The sequence below is a fragment of the Taudactylus pleione genome, unplaced genomic scaffold (assembly GCF_031769625.1).
Source record: "Taudactylus pleione unplaced genomic scaffold, aTauple2 ptg000055l, whole genome shotgun sequence".
Lineage (NCBI taxonomy): Eukaryota > Metazoa > Chordata > Amphibia > Anura > Myobatrachidae > Taudactylus > Taudactylus pleione.
Window position 1 is genome coordinate 3,758,657 of NW_028284457.1, and position 15,336 is coordinate 3,773,992.

Here is a 15,336-nt window from a genome sequence, read left to right on the forward strand (position 1 = left end):
CCCCTTGGAGAGAAGAAGGGGGCCCAGCCACTGATGCTGCCCGCTGACCTGGCCCTGTTAGTAAATAACATAGGAGGGAGCTGGAGCAGGCAGCTAGGGCCCACTCCGGCCGCTCGTCCACCAGCTTACAGTCACTGACAGACTCAAAAACAATAAAGCTTGCTTTGGAGTCAGCGCGCATGATGTAATGACGTCACGGTGCGCCGCCGGAGGACAAAGCCGATGTTGGAGTAGCTGCGGATCAAGAGGAGCAACCGCGTCTGCAGTGCTGGTGGACCGTGGCGGAAGTAGCCAGATCATGCTTAACATAAAAAAGATAAGTGGGAAAATGGCTGGTCAGCAGGCGGCGCAGAGACTGGATTCATTAACGGGGGGGGTGAGGTGATAAAAAAAGGCAGGGAGCACAGACTAGATTCATTAAGGGGGGGGCGAGGTGATAAAAAAAGGCAGGGAGCACAGACTAGATTCATTAACGGGAGGGTGAGGTGATAAAAAAAGGCAGGGAGCACAGACTAGATTCATTAATGGGAGGGTTAGGTGATAAAAAAAGGCAGGGAGCACAGACTAGATTCATTAACGGGAGGATTAGGTGATAAAAAAAGGCAGGGAGCACAGACTAGATTCATTAATGGGAGGGTGAGGTGATAAAAAAAAGGCAGGGAGCACAGACTAGATTCATTAACGGGAGGGTGAGGTGATAAAAAAAAGGCAGGGAGCACAGACTAGATTCATTAATGGGAGGGCTAGGTGATAAAAAAAGACAGGGAGCACAGACTAGATTCATTAACGGGGAGGGGGGGTGAGGTGATAAAAAAAGGCAGGGAGCACAGACTAGATTCATTAACGGGAGGGTTAGGTGATAAAAAAAAGGCAGGGAGCACAGACTAGATTCATTAACGGGAGGGTTAGGTGATAAAAAAAAGGCAGAGAGCACAGACTAGATTCATTAATGGGAGGGTGAGGTGATAAAAAAAGGCAGGGAGCACAGACTAGATTCATTAACGGGGAGGGGGGGTGAGGTGATAAAAAAGGCAGGGAGCACAGACTAGATTCATTAACGGGGAGGGGGGGTGAGGTGATAAAAAAAAGGCAGGGAGCACAGACTAGATTCATTAACGGGGAGGGGGGTGAGGTGATAAAAAAAGGCAGGGAGCACAGACTATATTCATTAACGGGAGGGTGAGGTGATAAAAAAAGGCAGGGAGCACAGACTAGATTCATTAATGGGAGGGTTAGGTGATAAAAAAAAGGCAGGGAGCACAGACTAGATTCATTAATGGGAGGGTGAGGTGATAAAAAAAGGCAGGGAGCACAGACTAGATTCATTAATGGGAGGGTTAGGTGATAAAAAAAGGCAGGGAGCACAGACTAGATTCATTAACGGGGAGGGGGGGTGATAAAAAAAGGCAGAGAGCACAGACTAGATTCATTAACGGGAGGGTGAGGTGATAAAAAAAGGCAGGGAGCACAGACTAGATTCATTAATGGGGAGGGGGGGTGATAAGAAAAGGCAGAGAGCACAGACTAGATTCATTAACGGGAGGGTGAGGTGATAAAAAAAGGCAGGGAGCACAGACTAGATTCATTAATGGGTGATAAAAAAAGGCAGGGAGCACAGACTAGATTCATTAACGGGGAGGGTGAGGTGATAAAAAAAAGGCAGAGAGCACAGACTAGATTCATTAATGGGAGGGTGAGGTGATAAAAAAAGGCAGGGAGCACAGACTAGATTCATTAACGGGGAGGGGGGGTGAGGTGATAAAAAAAGGCAGGGAGCACAGACTGGATTCAATAAAGGGGATGCAGTGGGTGATGACAAAATAATGGCTGCGCAGCCACTGGAATTAATAACCGGGGGGGAGGGGGGGAGTGAGGTGGATAAAAAAAAGGCTGGGCAGCAGGGTGCAAGACTGTGTTTAATAACGGGGCGGAGTTGTTATGGATTGGAAGGTTAGTCAGACAAGAGTTGTCAGAGGACTGCTGCCAGTAGACTAGTTGTGGCCAAAGGTAGAATAGAAGATGCAGCCTGTGGGCTATAGGCAGGGCTGGCCCGAGCCTTATTTTTTTGGTAAGCGAAGATAGATTTTTGCGCCCCTTGGTAGACTTTGTGCATACAGAAGACACGAGCCTGAAAAAAGGAAAGGGGCCTGGTCTCGTGGGAAAAGCTGTACCCACGAGCCATACATTTAATCTCTTGGACTCGGGACAGTGCGAGTCATCCGCAAAGTAGGGGTGTGCACCGGCCACTTTTCGTGTTTTGGTTTTGGATCTGGATCTTTCTTCGTGTTTTGGATCTGGATTGGTTTTGCCAAAACCACCCTTCCGTGTTTTGGGTTCTGGGTTTTGTGTTTTGGATTTGTATTTTTTTTTAAAAAAGCATAAAAACAGCTAAAATCACAGAATTTGTGGGTTTTTCTGCTTCTATGCTATTATAAACCTCAACAACCTTAATTTCCACTCATTTCCAGTCTATTCTGAACACCTCACACCTCACAATAGTGTTTTTATGACCAAAAGGTTGCACCGAGGCAGCTGGATGACTATGCTGAGCGACACGAGTGGGCCGCACAAACACGTGGTCCATCTAGGAGTGACACTGCAGTGGCAGACAGGATGGCAGTTTGAAAAACTAGGCCCCAAACACTACATAATGCAAAGAAAAAAAAGAGGTGCAAGATGGAATTGTCCTTGGGCCCTCCCACCCACCCTTATGTTGTATAAACAGGACATGCACACTTTAATAAACCAATCATTTCAGCGCCAGGGTCTGCCACACGACTGTGGCCAAAATGATTGGTTCGTTTGGGCCCCCACAAAACAAGCTGGCAATTAATCTGTCCCTGCACAAACTGGCTCTACGGAGGCAAGATGTCGTCCTCATCCTCCTCACTCCTCATCCACCGATTCCTCACCCTCTTCAGTGTTGTGTACATCCTCATCCTCACAGAGTATTAATTAGTCTCCGCTGGAATCCCCAACCACAGGTCCCTCTGTACATTCTGGAGGCTGGTCTCCCTGGAAGAGTTGATCATTCATTTTTATGAACATCATCTTCTCCACATTTTGTGGAAGCAACCTCCTACGCCTTTCGCTGACAAGGTTCCCGGCTGCACTAAACACTCTTTCAGAGTACACACTGGAGGGGGGGCAACTCAGGTAAAATAGAGCCAGTTTGTACAGGGGCCTCCAAATTGCCTCTTTTTCCTGCCAGTACAAGTACAGACTGTCTGACATGCCTAATTGGATGCTGTCACCGATGTAATCCTTTAACAGACAGATGCATGCTTGTCACTGCTGCTTTGAGGATGCAGGTGCGGCTACAGCCCACACAATTCACAAAGACAGAAAAAAAAAAGAAGAATTTTTTATTTTTTGTGGAGAACACTTTGAGGGTTACACCACCCTTTAACAGACAGACGCACGTTTGTCGCTGTTGGTTTGAGGATGCAGGTGCGGCTACAGCCCACACAATTCACAAAGACAGAAAAAAAAGAAGAATTTTTTATTTTTTGTGGAGAACACTTTGAGGGTTACACCACCCTTTAACAGACAGATGCACGCTTGTCGCTGCTGCTTTGAGGATGCAGGTGGAATCTAGATGGGATTTGGAACCGGGGACACACTACCTCCATCAATTGTCTAAATCCCACTGCACTAATGGCGGATACCGGACGCACGTCTAACACCAACATAACAGTCAAGGCCTCAGTTATACGTTTTGCTTCAGGATGACTGCTGCCGTACTTCATCCTCCTCGCTAAGGACTGTTGGAGGGTCAACTGTTTAGTATAAGTAGTGGTGTTCCTACTTGCTCTCTGGGATGATGAACAACTCCCAGCAGCAGCAACAGCACTAGGAGGAAGTGGTTCTTGATCTTTGCCTATTTTATTTTTATCGGAGAAAGTTTGGTCCTCCATTTATGTTATATTGATATATACGTGCGGCTAAGGCGCACACAAACACAGAAAATAATTTTTTATTTTTGTTGGAGACTAGTGCACTTTGTGGGTTAAACCACCCTTTAAGAAATGAGCCAGCCGGCCCTTTACTTAAGGGACACAGGCGCACGCTTGGCGCTGCTCCTTTGTTGATGCACGTGCAGCCACAGTGCACACAATTCACAAAAACAGAAAATATTTTTTAATTTTTTTTGGAGTGCACTTTGGGGGTTACAGCACCCTTTAACGGTCAAGCCAGCCGGCCCTTTACCTATGACACAGGCGCATGCTTGGCGCTACTTTGTTGATGCACGTGCGGCTACTGCACACACAATTCACAAACACAAAAAAATATATATTTTTATTTTTTTTGGAGTGCACTTTCGGGGTTACAGCACCCTTTAACGGTCAAGCCAGCCGGTCCTTTACCTATGACACAGGCGCATGCTTGGCGCTACTTTTTTGATGCACGTGCGGCTACTGCGCACACAATTCACAAACACAAAAAAAAATATTTTTTTATTTTTTTTGGAGTACACTTTGGGGGTTACAGCACCCTTTAACGGTCAAGCCAGCTGGCCCTTTACTTATGACACAGGCGCACGCTTGGCACTACTTTGTTGATGCACGTGCGACTACTACGCACACAATTCACAAACACAGAAAAAATATTTATTTTTTTTGCACTTCGGGGGAGCACTTCTGATGGACAGAGCACCCCCTGGACAACACTAAAGCACCCCTTTAGGACTGGGACACTGCACAGGACTTTGGAGTGGACACAGCCCCTATGGACAAATGACTGCACAACACAGTTCAGCCAGCCCCTATGGACTTTGGAGGAGTGGACACAGCCCCTATGGACAACAGCAGCACAGCACAACACAACACTACACTGCACTACACTACACTGACCAGCCCAGCCAGCCCTAACTCCCACCCTCCCTCTTCACTGTCCACAGCCGAGTGAGAAAATGGTGCCGACGCAGGTACCTTATATAGAATCCAAAACCCATGAGACCGGGAAGGCGGGATGATGACGTTTTGCCTCGATTTCAGATCCGAGTCAGGCGGGAAAAGTCGAGCCTGACTCGGATCGGCCTCGGATCGGGGGGGCTCGGGGGGTTCGGATTTCAGAAATCCGAACCCGCTCACCCCTACCGCAAAGGGGTCGTGGCCTTGCCTCACACCATCATTTTGTCACTCTGGGGACGTGCCCAGCACTCCCGAAGATGATGGGCTCCCCCAAGAGACTCTCCCCATGTAGATGCCGTGTGCATGCGCTTCTGGGTAAAGTATTTAACTATTCCTCATGGTTAGCCCACGGTTAGCTACAAAAGATAGCTACAGACCTAGGGATAAGTGGCAGGAGGTATTTATACCACAAATCCGGATCCGGAAGGCGGGATGATGATGGTTCCTGCCTCGGATCGGGGGGGCTTGGGGGGGTTCGGATTTCAGATATCCGAACCCGCTCATCCCTAATATATATGTATATAATCCCAGTATATATATATTCCCAATAGTTTTTTTTTCCACTAAATATGCGTGTATAGAAGAGAGAGAGGCACACACGCACGCACACATTTTAAAGACAAGGCATCAACATACTTATTGGAAAAAAAAGCTGTTGGGTGTGTATATATATATATATATATATATATATATATACATGCATACATACACTACACATTTGGGAGTTTAAACAAAAATATGTTGTTATTATTATCATTTCTTTAAAACCTAAACAGAGTAATAAAACTAAAACACTTTATATAATGCACCCCCCCCATCTCCCTCCCCCAAGGCTGCAACATCCCCCAGGCTCTAGGCCATTGACAGGCAGCCTGACTGGTGGTGATAACTGCTTACCCTTTACTTCTATTGGGCGTCCTACGAGGAGTGTTTGTGTGCCGCTCCTCATCATTGGCACAGCGGTGAAGCTGCTTTAAGAATAAGCCAGCGAGCGAGTGTGCAGGTGTGCTGCACCCGCATGACGTCATCACGCCATGTTGCACAGCCAGAGGAGGCGGAGCTACAAGGCAGCCATAGTCCTCCGGGTCAGCGGGCATACACTAATTGGATGTATTTGCGGGCTCGGCTGCCGGTAGCAGTAGCCGCATAGGGAACTGAATTGCGGCCCAGCGGCTTCATAGCGCCCTCTGCTGGCTGGCGCCCTACACCTTTACGTAGTCAGCATAACGGGTGGACTGGCCCTGGCTGTAGGAGCAGCCTTGAGGGCTGTTTGTGGCCTTTGTAGTCTTTGCCAAGGGACTGGTGATGTGACGCAGCCTTGAGGGCTGGTTGTGGCCTTTATAGTCATGGCCAAGGAACTGGTGATGTGAAGCAGCCTTGGGGTTGTTGGAGCAGGCTTGGAGGCTGGTTGTGGCCTTTATAGTCGTAGCCAAGGGACTGGTGATGTGAAGCAGCATTGGGGCTGTTGGAGCAGGCTTGGAGGCTGATTGTGGCCTTTATAGTCGTAGCCAAGGGACTGGTGATGTGAAGCAGCATTGGGGTTGTTGGAGCAGGCTTGGAGGCTGATTGTGGCCTTTATAGTCGTAGCCAAGGGACTGATGGTGTGAAGCAGCCTTTGGGCTGTTGAAGCAGCCTTGAGTGCTGATAGTGACCGGGGGCCCCAGGACCATTGCAGCCTTTGGACTGATGAGACTCAGGTGAGGTATGCAACAAGAACATGGGGCTGCTACCAGTGCCTCCGGGATGACACTGGCAATGGTGTGCTTAATAGCACACCTGGAATGCAAAGTTGATACCAGTGCCGCCGGGACGACAGTGTGCTAAGTTGCGCACCAGGAACACAGAGCTGCTACCAGCGCCGCTGGGATGACACTGGCGATGGTGTGCTAAGTTGCACACCTGGAACGCAGAGCTGCTTCCAGCACCGCCGGGATGACACTAGCAACGGTGTGCTGGGTTGCGCACCTGGAACACAGAGTAGCTACCAGTGCCGCCGGGATGACACTGGAAATGGTGTGCTAGATTGCACACCTGGAACTCTAAACTGTGACTGGTGCCGCCGGGTTGACACAAGCCACCAGATGGTGACAGATGCTTCTGGGGTAGGAAGCACTCCGTGCTGCCCAGATGGAATAAGCAGCATGTGTGGACAAGATGCAGGTGCAGCCGCCTGGATGAAATAAATGACACACACGAAACACAGCTAGGCAGATTCAGGAACTTGACTGACATGCAGGAGACAGGAACCGGAAGTACAAAAAAACCTCTTTCACCGGCATGGAGTGCTGGGCTGGCTGGAATTTCACAGAGACAGAGTCCAATCAAAGCAAGTCTCCCTTAATGACAGACTACTGTGCACCTGGGCTGTGTCGAGACAGGAGAATCAATTAGAGCACTTGACACTGCACACAGACAGGCAGTGCAGTGCCTCTGTAGCAACAAAGGGTGGAACTCCAAACAATATGATCTGCTTAACTGCAGATCCTAACAGGAGTGAAGTGATGGAAAAAACAATGCTGGGCAGCAAGGTGCAAGGCCAATATTTTACCATTTTTTTGTGTGTATGAATAAGGTAGCGGTGGGGGCTGCCTATTTTGTCAGTCCCGGGCCCCACAATTTCTGATGGCAGTCCTGATACCCACCATTGACTAGAACTACAGGAGAAATGGTAAAGTTTGTAGAAAATAAAGGGGCCAATAGTATGAGTTCTATGTGGCTATATCAGTGTTATTCAATGATTTTTTGGGCTTGGTGAGCATTTATTTGTGATCTGTAGGTGTGGATGATGGATGAACTACACATACTTGGTTGCACTTATAAATATCTCCAGTACACTTTATCTAAAACTATACTCAAAGAGATTTCACACATATTATTATCCCTTAAGCTGGGTACACGCTACGATGTAACAAACAATGCATCAGTCGTACCAATTTCACTAAATCTTAGAACACACAATATGTAGAGCGTACACACTATGCAATCTTCCGAACAATGGCTCAATATATTGTGCCCAATTAATTGTTGCTCCTGTACACACTATACAATTATCATGTAGATCAGTGGCAAACTTCAGAGGTATGATTGTCCAATATATTGTGTGGTCGTGTGGCTCTGCGTACATATTACACAATGTGCACCACATCATTCACATTATTCACTGCATTGTCCCATCTGACGTGTAGCACAAAAGTTGGGACGATGCAAAGAATGGTGGCTGGGATCGATGGATTGGACTTACACACTATACAAGGTGCACAATATATCATTCCAACCACATTGGAATGATATATTGGAAAATAGATCTTATAGTGTGTACCCAGCTTTACTTATAAAGGGTTGACATATACCAAGCACTGTACAGTAATATAATCAGGACATGACCCACAGAAATGACACAATAATATGAAACAGAAGGTAAAGATGACTGTGCCTAAATGAGCTTACACTCAAAGATGTGGGAAACATGTGACATATGACCTAGCAAAATAACAATTGTAGCTACTAGGGGAGAAAGTGTTATGGCTACTGATAAGCAGCAGCATTATCAGCATCAATAATAAAGCAGCCTTTGGTGACTGGTACTTCTGTGCATCTATACATATATACATACCATGGGCAAGCTGGAAACCCAGGCAATATGTATTTCAGGAAATAGGGTATAAAATGGAGTAAAATTGTCTATTATGTGGTATCAGTCACATAACCATTTATTAAGTGAGTAGATTGGCATACATTGGTACAACAATGGAGACTACAGAAGAGATGTTGACAAGTATACATTAAAAATGTGGGTGGTCTAATTGTTACAGCCTCCCTCAATACCACATAGTTCGCTGACAACTGGGAGACCTGCTCAAGGGACAATGGGGTGATGTATCAAGCAGTGAGGAGAAGAATGGAGAAGTGGACCAGTGGAGAAATTTATCCTGAAGAAGGTACTTGGTGCACAGAAATGCCTTAAGCATTTACCGGCCTTGCTCTTATATTCCCAGCTCTTGCCCTGTGTAGAATCAGCTATCACAGTCTCCTGCCAGTGATCACACATTTCAATTTGCTATAGAGGCTGTCATAACATCTGCTTCTTGACCAGAGACATCGAGAGGGGGTACAAATTAGAGTCAACCCCCCACTCATCCCCCCTCCCTTAACTGTCAGCGATAGTAGCCTGTGTCTCCCCAGCCCAGCACACGCTGCTGTGTGTTGGCCTGTGGTGGATCCAGGGAGGCTGCTGCTGCTGAAGTCTTCTTTGGCTGTGTGGGAGGTTTTATGCAAACTATCGGGTTTGCATACAACTTTGAATCAGGCCCATATTTGATTTTTTTATTTTTCATTATCCCTACTAATTTACTTCTTAGTTATTCATACTCATACTTCAATTTTTTTTCTTTCTTAATTTGATATTACATGCAAACATTAATTATGTAACTCCTTAACCACATTTTGGAATTTAAAAAGATTTGTGGATGATAATCCCTTTCAGTGTATGTCAGAAACCCCAGTAAGTATTCCTGATGGTTTGTACTCTGACTATGGCCAGAGACTGCAATTTGATTCCCCTTGATTGTATCACACTGAAACTATACATCCAAGTGATTCACAAATCACATGCTTATATATTTCAGATATATTTATATGATTTTGGAAGCTCCCAGCTATGATAGAAATATCAATTTACATCAAAACCAGATAAAATATGGTGAGGCTTTGATCTCTGCTTCATGTGCAATCATACCTGAGTGACCAGACTGAATACACCTTTTGCTAGATTGTGGTTTGCTACCTCACACTGTGTTTAGTAGATAGGCAGGCAACCTTCACTTCATTTAGCTGCAAACACATACAAAAAACTGTGTTTATTAATGTCCTGTCAGGTAATTATTTATTTATTTATTACCAGTTATTTATATAGCGCACACATATTCAGCAGCGCTTTACAGAGAATATCTTACACATCTGTCCCTGCCCCAGTGGAGCTTAAAATCTATATTACCTATGACATACACACTATGGTCAATTTTTTGTGGGGAGCCAATTAACCTACCAGTATATTTTTTGGAGTGTGGGAGGAAACCGGAGTACATTGCATATTCCTGCTGGCGGAGTTACCATAATCGAATGTTAATCTAAATTGGGACTACCCCATATCACTTGCCAGGGCTTCCTAAGGAATTAACATTCTATTGAAAAATTTACGAGAGCTGTAATGAACCGTATGGGAAAAGCCATGGGGTAGGCTGGTTGGGGAACAAGCAGGTGAATGATAGTGCTAGGTCAAACCCTGGTTTGGCTAGACCTGCCCAGAGGTGCAAAGTCTAACTCACTTGGTGGTCTTCACCAGTGACCCCTCCAGTTGGGATATGGGTTTTGCTGCACCAAGTGAGCAGGTCGCGGCCCTCTGGAAAGGTACCTGGGAGTGGCAGGAAGACCGGAATTATATCAGAATGAACACTTGAACAAAGGAGATCAGCGTGAACTGAAAACTTGAGCACGGGAGATCAGGGTATGCACTGAATACTTGAACACAGGAGATTGGCAAATTAACTGAATACTTGAGCACAGGAGATCGGGGTATGAACTGAATACTTGAATACAGGAGATCGGCAAATGAACTGAATACTTGAGCATAGGAGATCAGGGTATGAGCTGAATACTTGAATACAGGAGATCTTTAATGAACTGAATACTTGAAAATAGGAGGTCGGCAAATGAACTGAATACTTGAACACAGGAGAAGCACTGAATACTTGCACACAGGAAATGAAGTGAATACTTGAAAACAGAAGTTGAACTGAATACTTGAACACAGGATATGAACTGAATACTTGAACACAGGAGAAGAACTGAATACTTGCACACAGAAAATGAACTGAATACTTGAACACAGAAGTTGAACTGAATACTTGAACACAGGAGATGAACTGAATACTTGAACACAGGAGATTAACTGAATACTTTACACAGGAGAATGTACTGGAATAGCTAGAGGTCCAGCTGAAAGTTAACTAGCAATTAGCATGAAAGCTGACACCAGAGGAACACAGGGAGGTGGTTAGAGAGCTGAGCAGCACACTAAAAGACAGAACAGGGATTTACAAGAAACACTGGAGTTCTGTGAGAGCTGAAGTTACACACTGGGAATTAGCATGGGAGCTAATATAAGTAACACTGGTGGTCAGCATGAGGGCTGGAACAACACACTGTAGATACTTTGTGGAAAACAATGGAGAGCATAATAATCACTGGAACAGCAAAGTTGAACAGCAGTTTCTTGTTCCCGGAGTCAGACTTAAATACCCCTGGGTAGCTGGTCATTGGATCAGAGGATCAGCTGAGTGACCACAGGACTACCATTGGGTAGATACTAGTCAAGTGATAAGGACTAACATGGCTGCACCCATGCCTGACACCCCAGAAACCAGGACACACGCACAGAAGCCCTATCAGACCCAGGGGAGAATACTCAGATCCCACTCACCTCCACTCCCAGTGACTGAACACCGAAGCCCAAGGACGCCAGCGCCGAGGTGAGTAGCGGTTGATTCCAGGCCGCATCCTGACAAGAGCACTCAGATTACTTGTCCTCAATTACTTTAAATTTACAAACAATAGTATCAAAAGAAAATCAGAGCTCACAATGTTCCAATATTTCTATATTTATACAGATTATATCCCACTTTTTTTTAAAAAATTATTTTTTTATGCTATATGGTATACTTCAAGTTGTCCTATCAGGGCTCGTTGGTGTCTTATTGCCGTGGCTGTTCATATTACTATTTCATGTACTGGATAATCTCTTGTTGCTACATTCATTGGACAGGGAAGTACTTTGGCTATGCTGCATACTTGATTGCACAATTGCTATTTATCATTTTTTTCTATTGCCCTTTCTCTCTATTCTTTCTGATTTTCTTGTTCTCCTTCTTTGTCTATTTTTTTTTCTTTCTCTCTTTTCTTTCCCATTTGGTCTTTAATTATTTCCCTTTATCTTATTTTTAATCTGGGCACCATTTTTTATCTGATAAATTGTCCCACCCCAGGAACTCCACTGGTCTGCTGGCCAGGTATCTGACTGACATGCGAACATCAGCAATCGCACCCTCCCAGGGTTGCGGCCAACCTGTGATGGTGGTGTCAGTCTGGGGCCTCTCCAGATCCCCAGACTGTTGTACATCTATAAATAGCAGCTGGGCGGCTTCTGCTTGGAAGCTCACTATTGGCAGCTTGGACACAGGCACACCCTGCATTTGGATCAGATTAGTCGCAGGAGCAGCATCTCTAGTGGGACTTCACCAGTAGCCATGTCACAGGAGTGCGGATCATCCATAACAATGATCGCCTGCAGCCATTACTGCAGTAGTTACAAGGGCAGCTTTCCTAGTGTGGCTTCGGCAAGGGTTGGTGCGGCTTCCCAGAGGAGTCACCGCCTATGCATTTAAGTTTATGGGCTCTATTTACTACAATCCGCATATTGAATGCAGATTGTAATGTGATGTTATCAACTGAATTCGCATTGCGAATTCAGGCAATATCACAAGGATTTACTACAAATCCCTTACAGGGACAGAGCTTGCGTTAAAGCTCTGTCCCTGCAAATCCCCTTTCGCAAAAAATACCATGACAAAGTGCCCGCGCATGCGCCGACCGGCCGCCGCTGCTACCCCCAGCACTAAGAGCCACCCCCCACGATCGCAGACCCCCTGCGACCACCCCTCTCCCTTAATTACACTTACCTGCATGATCCGGGCCTCCGGTGATGTCCTCCATGCCTCCGATCAGGTGATTTCCATACTGCACTGTGACCCGATCACCTGTTGACTGGGCTGCTGTGCACTATGGGAGACCAGCTGACCAGAGTGGAGACATCACCGGAGGGCCGATCACCGGTCACTGGAGTCAGGTAAGTAAAAAAAAATGTTGACAATTTTTTTTTCTTTTTTTTACAGTAATCAGCTTGCGGTCTATTTAGACCACACAGCTGATTACTGGGACCGACTCCCGGCTCTGCTCTACCCGGTAGAGCAGAGTAGGAGGCCGGTAACCGGGGGAGACCCTGGGTAACGCCACCTCCAGGTGGTGTTATTATCACAGGGCTTTCCCCGATATTTTTTTACAATTTATTTTTAGTAACTTTGGTCGGATCACATTTCCCATTACAATTATGGGAAATGCGATCTGATTACTAAAAATAAGTGATAATTAGGACTTGGAGTAGAATTTTACGAATTCTACGACAATTGGCCTGTAATAACTATAGGTGATACTAAAATAATGTGTGAAAAGGGTGTGAAATAAATAGAGCCCTATGGGTTTTTGGCTGGATGGTTTCTATTTGATTATGTGTCTGCTCATGAGTTGTTCCATGTGTTGTGCATACTGTGCTTTGAGAATTTTAGCAATTTCTTGCATTGGTACATCTCTGGCAGTATGAACAAATATGGCATTGCACACTTCCTTGAAGATTTTTTTTTTGTTGGGTCCTCCTTGTTCTTCAGCTGCACATTTTTTACATTCAGCCATTATTTGCAATGTTCACTGTTCCCACTACCCATGATAAGATGGAAGGTCCAATGTGTGTCTTGTCTAACATAGGTATCGAGATTGATATCAGGGAGGGCTGTTGTCAGCTTCCAGCTTATAAAGTGGCTAGGCTTTGAGTTGCTATTGTTTTACTCTTTTTGTCTGGGAAAGTTAAGAAAATGACTTTGAACAGAGAGCCACAAATTATTTTCTCCCAACATTCAGTAGATATGACTACTAACTGGTAATATTCCAATCAGTCAACATATTTATATGGTCAGACTCCCCTTAATCATGCCTCTCTCTGATTCAGTCCTCAGAGCCCCCCCCCAGCCCTTACATACCAACTCAGGGGCTCCCTCATGTACTAATATGCCAGCTCTTAACCCCTTTTCCCTTATTGTCTTTATTTACCAGATTATGTCTTTATATGTCAGTCCAGGGTCCTCACTTAAGTATACATGTATTACCCTTTTTCCCCTTTATGTGCCAGCACAGAGTCTCTTTATTAGGCAGCCTAGTATACCCTCTAATGTGCCAGCACACAGTGCCCCCTTATGGTGGAGTCCAGAGCATTACCATTTCTGTCAACTCAGAGCTTCTCCTTATATGCCAACCCAGAGTCTTCTTGCAGTGCATCCAGAAAGTATTCACTACGCTTCACTTTTTCCACATTTTGTTAAGTTACAGCCTTATTCCAAAATGTAATAAATTCATTTTTGTCCTCAAAACTCTACACACAATATCCCATAATGACAATGTGTAAAAAGTTTTTTGGAGATTTTTGCAAATTTAATAAAAAAAAAACAACTAAGAAATCACATGTACATAAGTATTCACGGCTTTTGCCATGAAGCTCAAAATTGAGCTCAGGTGCATCCTGTTTCCACTGATCATCCTTGAGATGTTCCTACAGCTTAATTGGAGTCCGTCCACCTGTGGTAGATTCAGTTGATTGGACATGATTTTGAAAGGCATACATCTCTCTATATAAGGTCTCACACTTGACAGTGCATGTCAGAGCACAAACCAAGCATGAAGTCCAAGGAATTTTGTATAGACCTCTGAGACAGGATTGTCTTGAGACAAAAATCTGGGGAAGGGTACAGAAAAATATCTGGTGCTTTGAAGTTCCCAATGAGCACAGTGACCTCCATCATCCATAAATGGAAGAAGTTCGGAACACCAGGACTCTTCCTAGAGTTGGCCGGCCGTCTAAACTGATTGATTGGGGTAGAAGGTCCCTAGTCAGAGAGATGACCAAGAACCCGATAGTCACTCTGTCAGAGCTACAGCATTCCTCTGTGGAGAGAGGAGAACCTTCCAGAAGGACAACCATCTCTGCAGCAATCCACCAATCAGGCTTGTATGGTAGAGTGGCCAGATGATAGCCACTCCTTAGGAAAAAGCACATGGCAGCCCACCTGGAGTTTGCCAAAATGCACCTGAAGGACTCTCAGACCATGATGAGACAAAGATTGAACTCTTTGGTGTGAATGCCAGGTGTTATGTTTGGAAGAAACCAGGCACCGCTCATCACCAGGCCATTACCATCCCTACATTGAAGCACGGTGGTGACAGCATCATGCTGTGGGGATGTTTTTCAGTGGCAGGAACTGGGAGACTAGTCAGGATAGAGGGAAAGATGAATGCAGTAATGTACAGAGACATCCTGGATGAAAACCTGCTCCAGAGCACTCTTGACCTCAGACTGGGGTGATGGTTGATCTATCAGCAGGACAATGACCCTAAGCACACAGCCAAGATAGCAAAGGAGTGGCTTCAGGACAACTCTGTGAATGTCCTTGAGTGGCCCAACCAAATCCCAGACTTGAATCCAATTGAACATCTCTGTAGAGATCTGAAAATTGCTGTGCACTGACGCTTCCCATCCAACCTGATG